Source organism: Oryx dammah, unplaced genomic scaffold (assembly GCF_014754425.2).
Source record: "Oryx dammah isolate SB20612 unplaced genomic scaffold, SCBI_Odam_1.1 HiC_scaffold_25, whole genome shotgun sequence".
NCBI classification, from domain to species: domain Eukaryota; kingdom Metazoa; phylum Chordata; class Mammalia; order Artiodactyla; family Bovidae; genus Oryx; species Oryx dammah.
The window spans coordinates 73,787,930-73,800,466 of record NW_024070209.1 but is presented as its reverse complement, the minus strand read 5'-3'; the positions used below and the strand labels follow the sequence as shown (position 1 = coordinate 73,800,466).

Below are 12,537 nucleotides of genomic sequence, written 5' to 3'. Positions count from 1 at the left end.
GTATTGGAGCTTCAGCTTCAGCATCAGTCCTTCCAATGAATTTTCAGGGTTGATTTCCTTTGTGATTGACCGGTTACGTGTCCCTGCAGTCCAGGGTACTCCCAAGAGTCTTCACCACCATCACAGTTTGAAAGCATCAGTTCTTGGCTGTTCTTCTTTATAGTATTTTAAAATGAAGGTCTAAACCAGTGTTTGTCCAGCTTCAGTACATGTAACGGTCTCTTGGGGACCAAGTTTAAATGCAGATTCCTAGCCTTATTCTCAAAATATCTGATTCAGTGTGTCTTGGTGATGCATCTAAACAGTTTAGATAATTCTGATGCTGGTAACATCTCGGTAACTGGTGTAATTCTGTAAAGCTCTGTTCTTCTCTCCAGAGAATTGTATTCTCCACTGAATATAATCACTGACCATATAACTCTGCAAATTGGTTTCCCACTTGCTGTGGTAAATGGGACGTAGAGTTCCTTTTTTCTTTTTTTTTTTTGCAGTTGCAAAGACAAGGCTAACAAACTTCTGCTGTAAGTGAAAGTGAAAGTTGCTCAGTCATGTCCAACTCTTTGCAACCACATGGCCTGTACAGTCCATGGAATTCTCCAGGCCAGAATACTGGAGTGGGTAGCCTTTCCCTTCTCCAGGGGATCTTCCTAACCTGGGGATTGAATCCAGGTCTCCCACATCGCAGGAGAATTCTTTACCAGCTGAGCCACAAGGGAAGCCAAGAATATTGGAGTGGGTAGCCTATCCCTTCTCCAGGGGATCTTTCTGACCCAGGAATTGAACCAGGGTCTCCTGCGGATTCTTTGTAGGTAGATTCTTTACCAACTGAGCTATGAGGGAAGCCTCTGCTATAAGGAAGGGATTTATCTACAAGGAGAGTTCTGATTAGTTCTGCGTTGTCTTCCCTCTATCACAGTCTATCGAGATTGTCCCTAACCTGCTATTATCTCCAACTCAAAGTTCATACTATAAGTCCTCTGACAAAGACTTTAAACCCACAGTAAATGCTGTGGTCAGCATTTCCTGTTTATCATCAGAGTTTTTATTGGTTATCTTTGGTGATTTTTCACTTAGTTGTTCTGTGGCTTGATGAGGTGTTTGAGGAGAAGAAGAAGTAGATACTCAGTCTGCCATCTTGAACTGGAAATCCATTGTTACTTTTAAAGTGATGTTGATTTCTAGTATGCCAAGAAGTGTTTCTTTTGAATTCTTACATAAAACAAACATCATAAAATCTGTAGCAGGATCATAACTTATTCCTACTAACTCAGGTATATGAAGAAAATACAGCTTCTCTATTTTTCTAAAAGCCCTGTCTTCCTTTTGATGAACCCTGGGTACTGGGTAACTGGAGGAAGAGTACCAGTGTTATTCCAAGCCGGTAAACTAAGTCATATCTAGCAATTTAAATTGATCCCTTTGGATATTTCCGTCTGTTTGGATACTAGTCATTCAGGTATCATCTCTTTTCTCTCGCTTTCCCATGGAATCTTATTGGATGCTTGTGTGACCTTGTAGTCATGGAAGGATACCAGAACCATCAAGTCCATGTGCTGTTTTCTCTGGTTTCTTACTGGTCTGCCCTTTAAAGTAACTGGTCAGGCTATTTCCTGGAATTGTGACTACTGTGGTGCTACCAGCACTGTCCTAGAGTATTCTTCAGATGTCTAAAGCAGAAGTTTACAACTAATGTTACTCTAGATCTGTTCTCTTGGTTCCCAGGATCTATTGCCATTTGCCCAGGTGTCATAGATAACCTGAGGTCTGGTTTGGGATTCCGATCGACTCACTAGCCAGGTGATCTCTTTTCCAGGCCTCTGCTGTGGAGCTGCTTTGCCCCTGTTACAGGGACCTCTTCTGGCAAACTTAAAATCACCATCTTAAGTTACCTTTCTGCCCTTTCACTTTTCACTTTCATGCATTGGAAAAGGAAATGGCAACCCACACCAGCGTTCTTGCCTGGAGAATCCCAGGGGCGGGGGAGCCTGGTGGGCTGCCGTCTATGGGGTCACACAGAGTCAGACATGACTGAAGTGATTTAGCAGCAACAGCAGGAATTTCCCAGAGCCTTTCATGGCACATAGGAGAGAAAGGAGACCCCAGAGCAGGTCTCACCCCTTCCTCTGTTGGATTGGGTTTCCGTGCATATGCTCTGGTGTGGCTCGCTCCAACTTGTGCTAGGTATGTATCTGCTCAGTCGCTCAGTTGTGTTCGACTCTTTGGCCCCTCCCTTCTGGCCCCCGTGGACTATAACCTTCAGTCTGCTCTGACCGTGGAATTTCCCAGGCAAGAATACTGGAGAGGGTTGCCATTTCTTTCTCCAGGGGGTCTTCCGGACCCAGGGCTCACACTCTCATCTCTTGTGTCTCCTGCATGTGCTGACTGGTTGTTTACCACTAGCGCCACCTGGGGGGCCCAGGGTGTGTATGAGGGTAGAGAATGGCTTGGTGGGGGTGGGCAGTGGGGGTACACAGGATGTTTCTGGAAGGCGGTGACTTTCCACTTACTCAACAAGAAGCAGAGCAGAAACCATTCTAACTCCCAGATTTCCTCAGTCTTTCAGACATTCCTTTCCTTTTGCAGCCTCGACCTGGATTGGGTAAAGGAAGTACTGGTCTAATCACTTGCTTCTCCTGTCTCAGTCTTAATGTCTTTATCCCACAGACCTTTGGCCAGAATCAGGATTCGGTTTTTGTTTTTTTGTTTGGCTATGCTGGATTTTCGTTTCTGTGAAGGCTTTCCCTAGTTGCCTTGAATCAGGGGCTACTCTCTAGCGGCAGTGTACAGACTTATTGCAGTTCTCTTGTTGGGGAGCACAGGCTCTAGGGCATGCAGACTTCGGTAGTTGTGACACGTGGGCTCAGTAGTTTCAGCTCTGGGCCTCAAGAGCATAGGCTCATTAGTTGTGGCCCATGGGCTTAGTTACTCTGCAGCACGTGGGGTCTTCCTGGGTCAAACCCGTGTCTCCTCCATTAGCAGGTAGATTGTTCACTGAGCCACCAGGGAAGCCCCAGAATCGGGAATTTGAAGCTTTAATTTGCAGTCTCTCGGTTTTATCCTCCTTTTACCCTAGGTAGTAGGCATTATGTTTTAGCTATCATGAGCAAAGGGGATATCTGCTCTCCAAAGTGAAAGAAACTGCACTCTTGAGTCTTTCAAGCTTGGTCAGAAAACATTAGTGTTAAAAAAATGTCTTTCTTTGGGAAAACCAGACCTTCAAGACTTATCTTGCTGCAAAATCCTTTCTTTAACTCAAAAAGAAAATGTTAAATATTTGTCTAAACTTCTCCAAGGAAGTGGTTGCTACTTCTACTGTAGAACAGTAGAAAAGTTAGTAGAAGGAAATGCAAATAGGAAAAATATAACTGTTTTCCTAATCATTAAGGTATATCTACCCTCATTACTCTTTTTTTTTTTCAAAGTTTCCTTGTTTTTCCTTGTACATTTACTCTTTTACCCTTTTATTGTGGTATAGATTCTTATATGATTATATTTCTAAAACATACTTTAGTTTTTATTTGATTTATATTAAGCCTGTAGTTTTTGGATCAGTTTGTAATTTTAATAATAGTTTTCCCAAACAGGGAAATAATCTGTCTATATCTTTTTCTATCTTTAAAGAACACTTATCAGTAAGGTTTTGTAAAATTTTGAAACATGACTTTAAAATATAGAGCTAATATTCTTTTTTACATGATTTTTTTTTCTTTCTGTTTTTGTGTGTGTGTAAGAAAGCAAAATCCAGTTTGTAACTCGGTGCTTCTGCTTTGTGGCTCTTTCCTGTGTGTTCCCATGGTACTTTGTTTATTTGTTTTTTCTAAAATTCCTCATATTTGTATTTACTTGGGTGGATCAGGTCAAGGGCAGGGGCTCAGGTAGTGCTTATCTTTATCTGCCTTAGTGCCTAACAAATTCCTGCTCCTAAGAGGCTTGGGGGAATTAGCCCTTCCTATACTCCTTCCCGGATTTATTTTTCTCTATAGTACTTACTGTATTCTAACAGACTGCATTATTTACTTGTTTTATTTATCATCTCTCTCCTCTCACTAAATTGTAAGTGCCACCATGGCAGGGATTTTTAACTGTTTTGCCTACTAACACGTAGAAGAGTACCTGGAACAGAGGTGATCAGTAATTATTTGTGGAATGATTAACTAATGAATTGTTCATATTTAGATACTTGCCTGAATTATACTGTATGATCCATAAAATATGATAGGTATAAATGCTGATACGGAAAAATTTATGTGATCATAAAACTGTAGAGTTCAAAAGCTAGGAAAACCTTAATATCATCTAATCTGCCTCATTTTGAGAAATGACCAAAAGGTGAAATGACTTGATTTAAGCCCAGGGTCAGTTATTTGTAGAGATGGAACAAGAATTGAGAACTCTTGAGTAAAATTTAATAGTTAATACTGATATTTGGATATGTGGTAGGAAAGATGTGTGATTATGGGTAAGAAAAGTCAGAAATTAGGTATATGTAGGCAAGTGACCTGATCTTCCAGGCATCAGATTCCTCCTCTGCAAACCAAGAATAATTCTACCTTTCTTATACATCATTCTGAGACATATATGAGACAAAGCATATTAACTTAAGAATGCACATTGCCTGGCACTTGGTGAAGGCTCAGTGAGGTGGCTCCCATTATTACTATTTGGAATATTTTTCTTGATATCCCAGTAAATACCATTTAGGTTTTAATTTTTCCTTCATAGCACATTAACAGAATTTGCAATTGTGTATTTAATGTCTCTCTTCTCTGTTAGATGTTAAGTTTCATAAAGGCATCTTTATTGTGATGTATCCAGTTGTCTTATGCAATGAAACATGATAGACACTGTATATGTATGAATTAATTAACTTGAGAAGGTTGCTAAGAAGTTTGAAAAGAGAAACATTTGATGAAAACCTTTTGACTAACGAAGGTTAAGAAGAATAAGTTGAGCAGCTTTATATTAAAGCTATAGGTACCTTCTTAGTCTCAAATACTTCTAAGGAACCTTATGCTTTTAATTTGTTTTTCCCAAGTAAACTGCTCTGCTGGAAAGCAAATTCATTGACTTCCTGGCAAGGATATTAGTTGAGTTTATAAGATACTGTTAATTGTAAAGGACTAAATTAGCTTTTGGGGACCACTCTTGGATAAGATAAACTGATGCATTGAGGTGCTCGATCTGTGAGACTAAGCGATTAAGCACCTCAATAACAGTCTTGAGGCTGAGTCCAGCCATCAGTCTATCTATCTCTTGTTACTTTACCTAGCTTCATTTGATGAAAATCAGGAAAACTGTTTTTCTCCTCAAATTGCTATCCCCTCCTACTTTTTTTGTACTGTTTTGAAGCAGTAACCATGGTTACTAGTAAGCTCCTTGGAGCTTTGAAAACATTAGTCAGTTTCACAGCTGGAGGTAGAGTGATCTAGATAAAAGCAAAAGAAAAAAGCTGACTGTGGTTTTTTTCCTTCTGTTAGAACTGAGTTCTTTCAGTGGGGAGCACTTCGCATAAAGTGAAATGTTCTTTATTCCCAGCAAAGTAGACCATGTTTCATTTAAATTAACAGTAGGCTAGCACCTGGCTCCTCTTTAGAGTCAGGAAAAGGAGGTAATGCTACCACTCGCCTGCTCTCCACCTGAATCTCCTCCCTCTCTACCCTCTTCTCTCTCTTCTCTATTTTTTTACACTGCCCCAGGGCCAGTAGTGAGTGAAGTAATACTGACATTTGAGGCCCAGATGGATAAGGTTATGAAGTTGCAGCTTTGGATTAACGGGGTGGGTAAGGGGAGGAGTGAAGGAGCACTAAAATCTTGGTACAGTGGTGAAGTGAAAGTCGCTCAGTTGTGTCCAACTCTTTGCCACCTCATGGACTATACAGTCCATGAAATTCTCCGGACCAGGGTACTGGAGTGGGTAGCCTTTCCCTTCTCCAGGGGATCTTCCCAACCCAGAGATCAAACCCAGGTCTCCTGCATTGCAGGCGGATTCTTTACCAGCTGACCCACAAGGAAAACTCAAGAATATTGAAGTGGGTAGCCTATTCCTTCTCCAGTAGTATAGTGGTTCACTTCAGCTCACTTGTGTCTGACTCTTTGCAACCCCATGAATGACAGCATGCCAGACCTCCCTGTCCATCACCAACTCCCAGAGTTCACTCAAACTCATGTCCATCAAGTCGGTGATGCCATCCAGCCATCTCATCCTCTGTCGTCCCCTTCTCCTCCTGCCCCCAATCCCTCCCAGCATCAGAGTCTTTTCCAATGAGTCAACTCTTCGCATGACGTGACCAAAGTATTGGAGTTTCAGCTTCAGCATCAGTCCTTCCAATGAACACCCACCCAGGACTGATCTCCTTTAAAATGAACTGGTTGGATCTCCTTGCAGTCCAGGGGACTCTCAGGAGTCTCCTCCAATATCACAGTTCAAAAGCATCAATTCTTCGGCGCTCAGCTTTCTTCACAGTCCAACTCTCATATCCATACATGACCACTGGAAAAACCATAGCCTTGACTAGACGGACCTTTGTTGGCAAAGTAATATCTCTGCTTTTCAACATGCTATCTAGGTTGGTCATAACTTTTCTTCCAAGGAGTAAGCATCTTTTAATTTCATGGCTGCAGTCACCATCTGCAGTGATTTTGGAGCCCCCCAAAATAAAGTCTGACACTGTTTCCACTGTTTCCCCATCAATTTCTCATGAAGTGATGGGACCAGATGCCATGATCTTCGTTTTCTGAATGTTGAGCTTTAAGTCAACTTTTTACCAGGAGCATATTTGTCAGGACCAAGGACCACCTCTTGTGAGAGGGCCAGAATAAGTGATTTCTAGAAGTAAATTTTGAGGGATGGTGGTATTGAGAAGAGAAAGGAAATCTATATTTATTAAGCATCTAGTATGTACATCTGAAGCTTCTCAGGTGGCACAGTAGTAAAGAATCCACCTGCCAGTGCAGGAGACCCAAGAGACATGGTTCAGTCCCTGAATTGGGAAGATCCCCTGGAGTAGGAACTGAACTGAGGAAATGGCAACCAATTCCAATATTCTTACCTGGCAGTTTCATGGACAGAGGAGCCTGGCGGGCTACAGTCCATCGGATTGCAAAGAATCAACACAACTGAGTGTGTATGCACACGTGCACACATGCACGCACACACACATGAAGTACCTGCATTAGTATTTCTACTGTATTATGCTGTCTCTTACTCTAGGCTGTGAAAGGACTCTGAAAAATTTAGAATAGCTGATTTATACCATCTTGTTTCTTGGTGTGATCTAGACCAGGAGTTGGCAGACTACAGTCTGTGGGCCAGATCCTGCCTACAGTCTGTTTTCAGTAAAGTTTTATTAAAACATAGCCACTATGCCCATTCATTTTTGTGTAGTCTATGATTGCTTCTGCACGTTGAAGGCAGAATTGAGTACTTGCTATCCTGTACAGAGACTGGATAGCCTGTAAAACCTGATGTATTTGCTGTCTGGCCTTTTACAGAAAAATCTGCTAACCCCTGATCTAGATGAGCTGGATCAGTTCTTTGTGGACCAGGTACAGGAAGGGTTATATTGTGAGAAAACACACTCATAGGCTGCACTCCTGTGGACATTAGAATAGTGGCAGGGACGATGCTGGGGATTTGAATAAAAGTGGTGGGCTTTCTGGCCATTTTCAGTCATAAGCCCAAACCTAACTTGTGAGAGGAAACTTTAAATGTGATCTTTGTATTTTGTTTTCAACATTTCTTTGCCATCTTCTGTTCCTACATACATAGCCGTAGTCTCAAATGGACTTAACTCCAATTCTGTTTCCTACACTTCCATAAATGTAAGCTTAACGATTTTAATTGGAAATGAACTTGGAGATCATCTGCTCCAATATCCTTATTTTACAGACTCCAGAAACCAAGTTCCTAAGAAGTTATCCTATACCTGATGTCACAAAAGCAGGTTAGTTGCAAATCCTGGGAATAAAGCTCTGATTTTTTGACTAATTTCGTGCTGTCTTGCATAGAGGCATTTACATATGAAGTCTACCCTCACCCATGTATCTGCAGCTCTAAGAAATCTTAGAAATCTAAAGAAACAACAAAGATGAGAGAAGTGCTAAATCTAGATTCTAATTTAACTCTGCTACTGGTTATCATTTTTAGTAAGTGTACCAGTCTTTGATAAACAGAATATTCTAGAAGATAAATTAGGCTTGTAAGGATGACTGTAAATTAAGTTCCAGATATTTGCTGGGAAATACGCAAGTTATTCAAGTAAACACAGTAATTCCTCAGTAATTTGTAAGTAAAACATTGTAGAAGCAAGAATCCCTATTGCTATAAGTGGAGTATGTAATTGTGTTTAAATGTTTTTCTTTTGTGAACTGTACAAACTGTAATTTATAATAAAAGTTTAATTTATGACTTCATGATCTAATGAAAAAATCTTCCTTAAGAAATTTAATATTGTTTAACTAAAAATACAAAAAAGGAATATGCCAGAAATTGTAGCCATTTTACTTTTATATTCCTGATAGGGATATTGCCATAACAACTGGGGCAGAGTCATTACGTATTTTCCTTAAATTCAGTACTGGAAAGGCCTCTCCCTTTATTGCATCAGAAAATAATAATAGAATTTCTTCTTGCTAGTTCCCCAGGGACCCATTTTAGACAGGAGAAATCCTAACAGCAGCATGCACACACACAAAAAAATCTACGTTGGAACCTCTGCTTAAGAGCAGATATTAGTATCCTTTTGGCTTATTCTGTAGATGATTTGTAAAACCTTAACACCAATAATAGATGCATGTATTTATTTAATCTCTACAGAATTGTATAATTGTTTCTTTTTTCCCTCTGTGTGCTGAGTCAGGCCCCTCTACTTTCTTTGTTTTTACATTGGAAAAGTTAATTTTTTTTCTTAGCAATGTAAAATAATGAGCAAATTTAAGTTGCAGCTTAATAGACTTAACCTATCTTAATTATAAATTATGATGTGATGAAACCATTAAACACAAAATACATAACTGCTATTTAATCTTTCAGAAATTTAAGCCATTTTAGCAGTTAAATCGGAGAAGGCAATGGCACGCCACTCCAGTACTCTTGCCTGGAAAATCCCATGGGTGGAGGAGCCTGGTAGGCTGCAGTCCATGGGGTCACGAAGAGTCAGACACGACTGAGTGACTTGACTTTCGCTTTTCACTTTCATGCATTGGAGAAGGAAATGGCAACCCACTCCAGTATTCTTGCCTGGAGAATCCCAGGGACAGGGGAGCCTGGTCCTAAGAAATCTATTAGGATGCCACAAGAGCCCTAGGGGAACCTATGTTAATTAAACAAGGATTTAACTACAATATCCTTGAGTAAGTCACTTAACTTCTAGGAGCTTCCATTTCCTCACCTATGAAAAAATCGAAGTTGGTCATGCCAAGATTCTACAGAAAGCAAAGCAAATTTATCTTCACTACTCCTTTGGAAGGCAAAAAGCTTCTAGAAGCCTTATTAAAAAATGCTTTTTGACTTTGGGTGATAGACAGCTTTGAGACTTCAATAAAAAGCCAGACACTTTACCTCAAAATAATTTTCACAAGGACAAAACTTTGTATATAGTATCAGAAAGTTTAATGACCCTCTGAAGTGGTCCAAGGAACACATGTTATAAATTTCTGCTCTGTAAATTTATACAGAATTCAGTAAACTGGGGACATGTTATTGAGTTTGGAGGGGAAAAAAGCACTTTGTACCTAAATCTTTTGGTGTTTTTTTAACAAATGAAATTTACTTTAAATTTCAAGTAATAGCAAAGAGGACTCAATTACTTCTATGACTATCAAAGAGAAACCTGGTTTTGAAGAACTGAAAACTACTAGCTTAGATAATTAAGCTATGCTGGTAAACCAAGAATTCCAGATTAACTGACACCCAAAACCATTATGATTATATCTCAATCTCAATTCTAATGAACCAACTATAATAAAAATATTTACTTAGGAATTCCAAATTTAAATAAATAGGTGTTCCTTTTGATTTTTTATTTGGACAATCCATTTGGAGATAGGCCTTCAATAAAGATATAAATGAAATACAAAATATTTAATTGCTGCTGCTAAGCTGCTAAGTCACTTCAGTCGTGTCCGACTCTGTGCGACCCCATAGATGGCAGCCCACCGGGCTCCCCCGTCCCTGAGATTCTCCAGGCAAGAACACTGGAGTGGGGTGCCATTGCCTTCTCCTGAAAGTATCCTTAAATGAACTTAAATTTCAGTCACTCTTCATGTATACTTAAGGTGCTTTTAAAATAAGGATTTTATGATTTAATATGCATTTCAAAGATCGAAAGACTAATTCCATTTTACAATGTTTATTTTACACAGTATGCTTGAGATTTATGAACTGTGAGATTTGAGTATCTTTCCTATTTGAGTTAATCAGTTTGGCCTTTTAAACTGGGAAAAGATTCTTCAACATTCTAAATCTTACTCTTAAGATTCCTTAGCCAGTTCTTACAAAGTAATACTCCAAAGGAATAGTAACAATCTAGTATTTATATTGTGCTTGTTTCACATTCTGTTCTTTTAGAGTTTTTACTTTATTTCTGTATTTTTAAGGTATATAATTGGTTTCCAAGGGTGACTGTATGATGACTGATATTTTCATTAATAGGCACTTAAGATTCAATTTGGAGAAGCCAATGGCACCCCACTCCAGCACTCTTGCCTGGAAAATCCCATGGACCGAGGAGCCTGGTGGGCTGCAGTCCACGGGGTCGCTAAGAGTCGGACACGACTGAGGGACTTCACTCACTTTTCACTTTCGTGCACTGGAGAAGGAAATGGCAACCCACTCCAGTGTTCTTGCCTGGAGAATCTCAGGGACGGGGGAGGCCGGTGGGCTGCCATCTATGGGGTCGCACAGAGTCGGACACGACTGAAGCAACTTAGTAGCAGCAGCAGCAGCAGCAGCAGCAAGATTCAATTGATGTAGGAGCTTCAGTTAATATATGAGTCCCTTCCCTGTGCTCCATGAATAGTATCTTGAGCTCATAACCTTATAATATTTATTACCTTATTTTAATTATTTGTTTCTTCAACTAGACCACCCCAATTCCCAAGTCCTTGAGGAGAGGAATATAGATCAACTTTGAATCTTCAGAATGTATGATAGCACGCAGCAGACAGTATATGTTTTTAAATGAACAAATTGATTGAGGGACTACACACATTACAGAGGGTCATTTGCTTTATTCAAAGTCTCCTGATTTAAATGTTAATGCCATGGAAAAAAACCCAAACAAACCCTTCAAAGTGACATCTAGACTGGTGTTTGACTGTATATATCTGGACACTGTGGCTTAGACAAGTTGACATGTAAAATTAACTATATAGGTACCACGTAAGTAAGTAATTTCAGTGGGGGAAAAAGATTCCTTAGTATTTTCATAAATTAACTGTAAAAATTGAAATTAGTGTAAGAAATATCAAGTTAAAATTAAAAAGAAACATCCAAGGCTGTGGTTGCTGCTGTTGCTGCCAAGTCGTTTCAGTCGTGTCCGACACTGTGCGACCCCATAGATGGCAGCCCACCAGGCTCGCCCGTCCCTGGGATTCTCTAGGCAAGAACACTGCAGTGGGTTGCCATTTCCTTCTCCAATACATGAAAGTGAAAAGTGAAAGTGAAGTTGCTTAGTCGTGTCCAACTCTTCGCAACCCTATGGACTACAGCCTACTAGGCTCCTCCACCCATGGGATTTTCCAGGCAAGAGTACTGGAGTGGCGTGCCACTGCCTTCTCCAATGGCTGTGGCTAGGAATATATTTGTATAATAGAAGTTTTATGTAAGTACAGCATGGGAAAACAAAGCATATGAACAAGTATAACATAATACATAATAGAAAATTTTCAAGAAACAATGACCAGAATGGGATTGAAGGCAAGTATTCTTAAAGAATAGAAATTTTGAAGAAAGTATCAGTTCAGTTCAGTTTAGTCGCTCAGTCATGTCCGACTCTTTGCAACCCCATGCATTGCAGCACGCCTGGCCTCCCTGTCCATCCAACATCCCCCTGGAGTTCACCCAAACTCTTGTCCATCGAGTCGGTGATGCCATCCAGCGATCTCATCCTCTGTCATCTGCTTTTCCTCCTGCCCCCAATCCCTCCCAGTATCGGAGTCTTTTCCAATGAGTCAACTCTTTGCATGAGGTGGACAAAGGATTGGAGTTTCAGCTTCAGCATCATTCCTTCCAAAGAACACCCGGGACTGATCTCCTTTAGAATGGACTGGTTGGATCTTCTTGCAGTTCAAGGGACGCTCAAGAGTCTTCTCCAACACCACAGTTCAAAAGCATCAATTCTTTGGTGCTCAGCTTTCTTCACAGTCCCAACTTTCACATCCATACATGACTACTGGAAAAACCATAGCCTTGACTAGGCGGACCTTTGTTGGCAAAGTAATGTCTCTGCTTTTGAATATGCTATCTAGGTTGGTCATAACTTTCCTTCCAAGGAGTAAGTGTCTTTTAATTTCATGGCTGCAGTCACCATCTGCAGT

General features: G+C 40.3%; 1 protein-coding gene across 8 annotated transcripts in view; it reads left to right on the top strand.

The window, feature by feature from the left end:
• The window catches only part of NCOA1 (nuclear receptor coactivator 1), a 220,965-nt gene that overhangs the window by 78,946 nt on the left and 129,482 nt on the right, over positions 1 to 12,537 (top strand). For 2 of the 8 annotated variants that reach the window (XM_040224481.1, XM_040224478.1), the window contains exon 3: positions 7,889 to 7,943. The exons of the other annotated variants lie outside the window; for them this stretch is intronic. The gene's annotated coding sequence lies outside the window, so the exon portion shown is untranslated. The remainder of the gene's footprint in view (positions 1 to 7,888; positions 7,944 to 12,537) is intronic. 8 annotated transcript variants of the gene reach the window in all.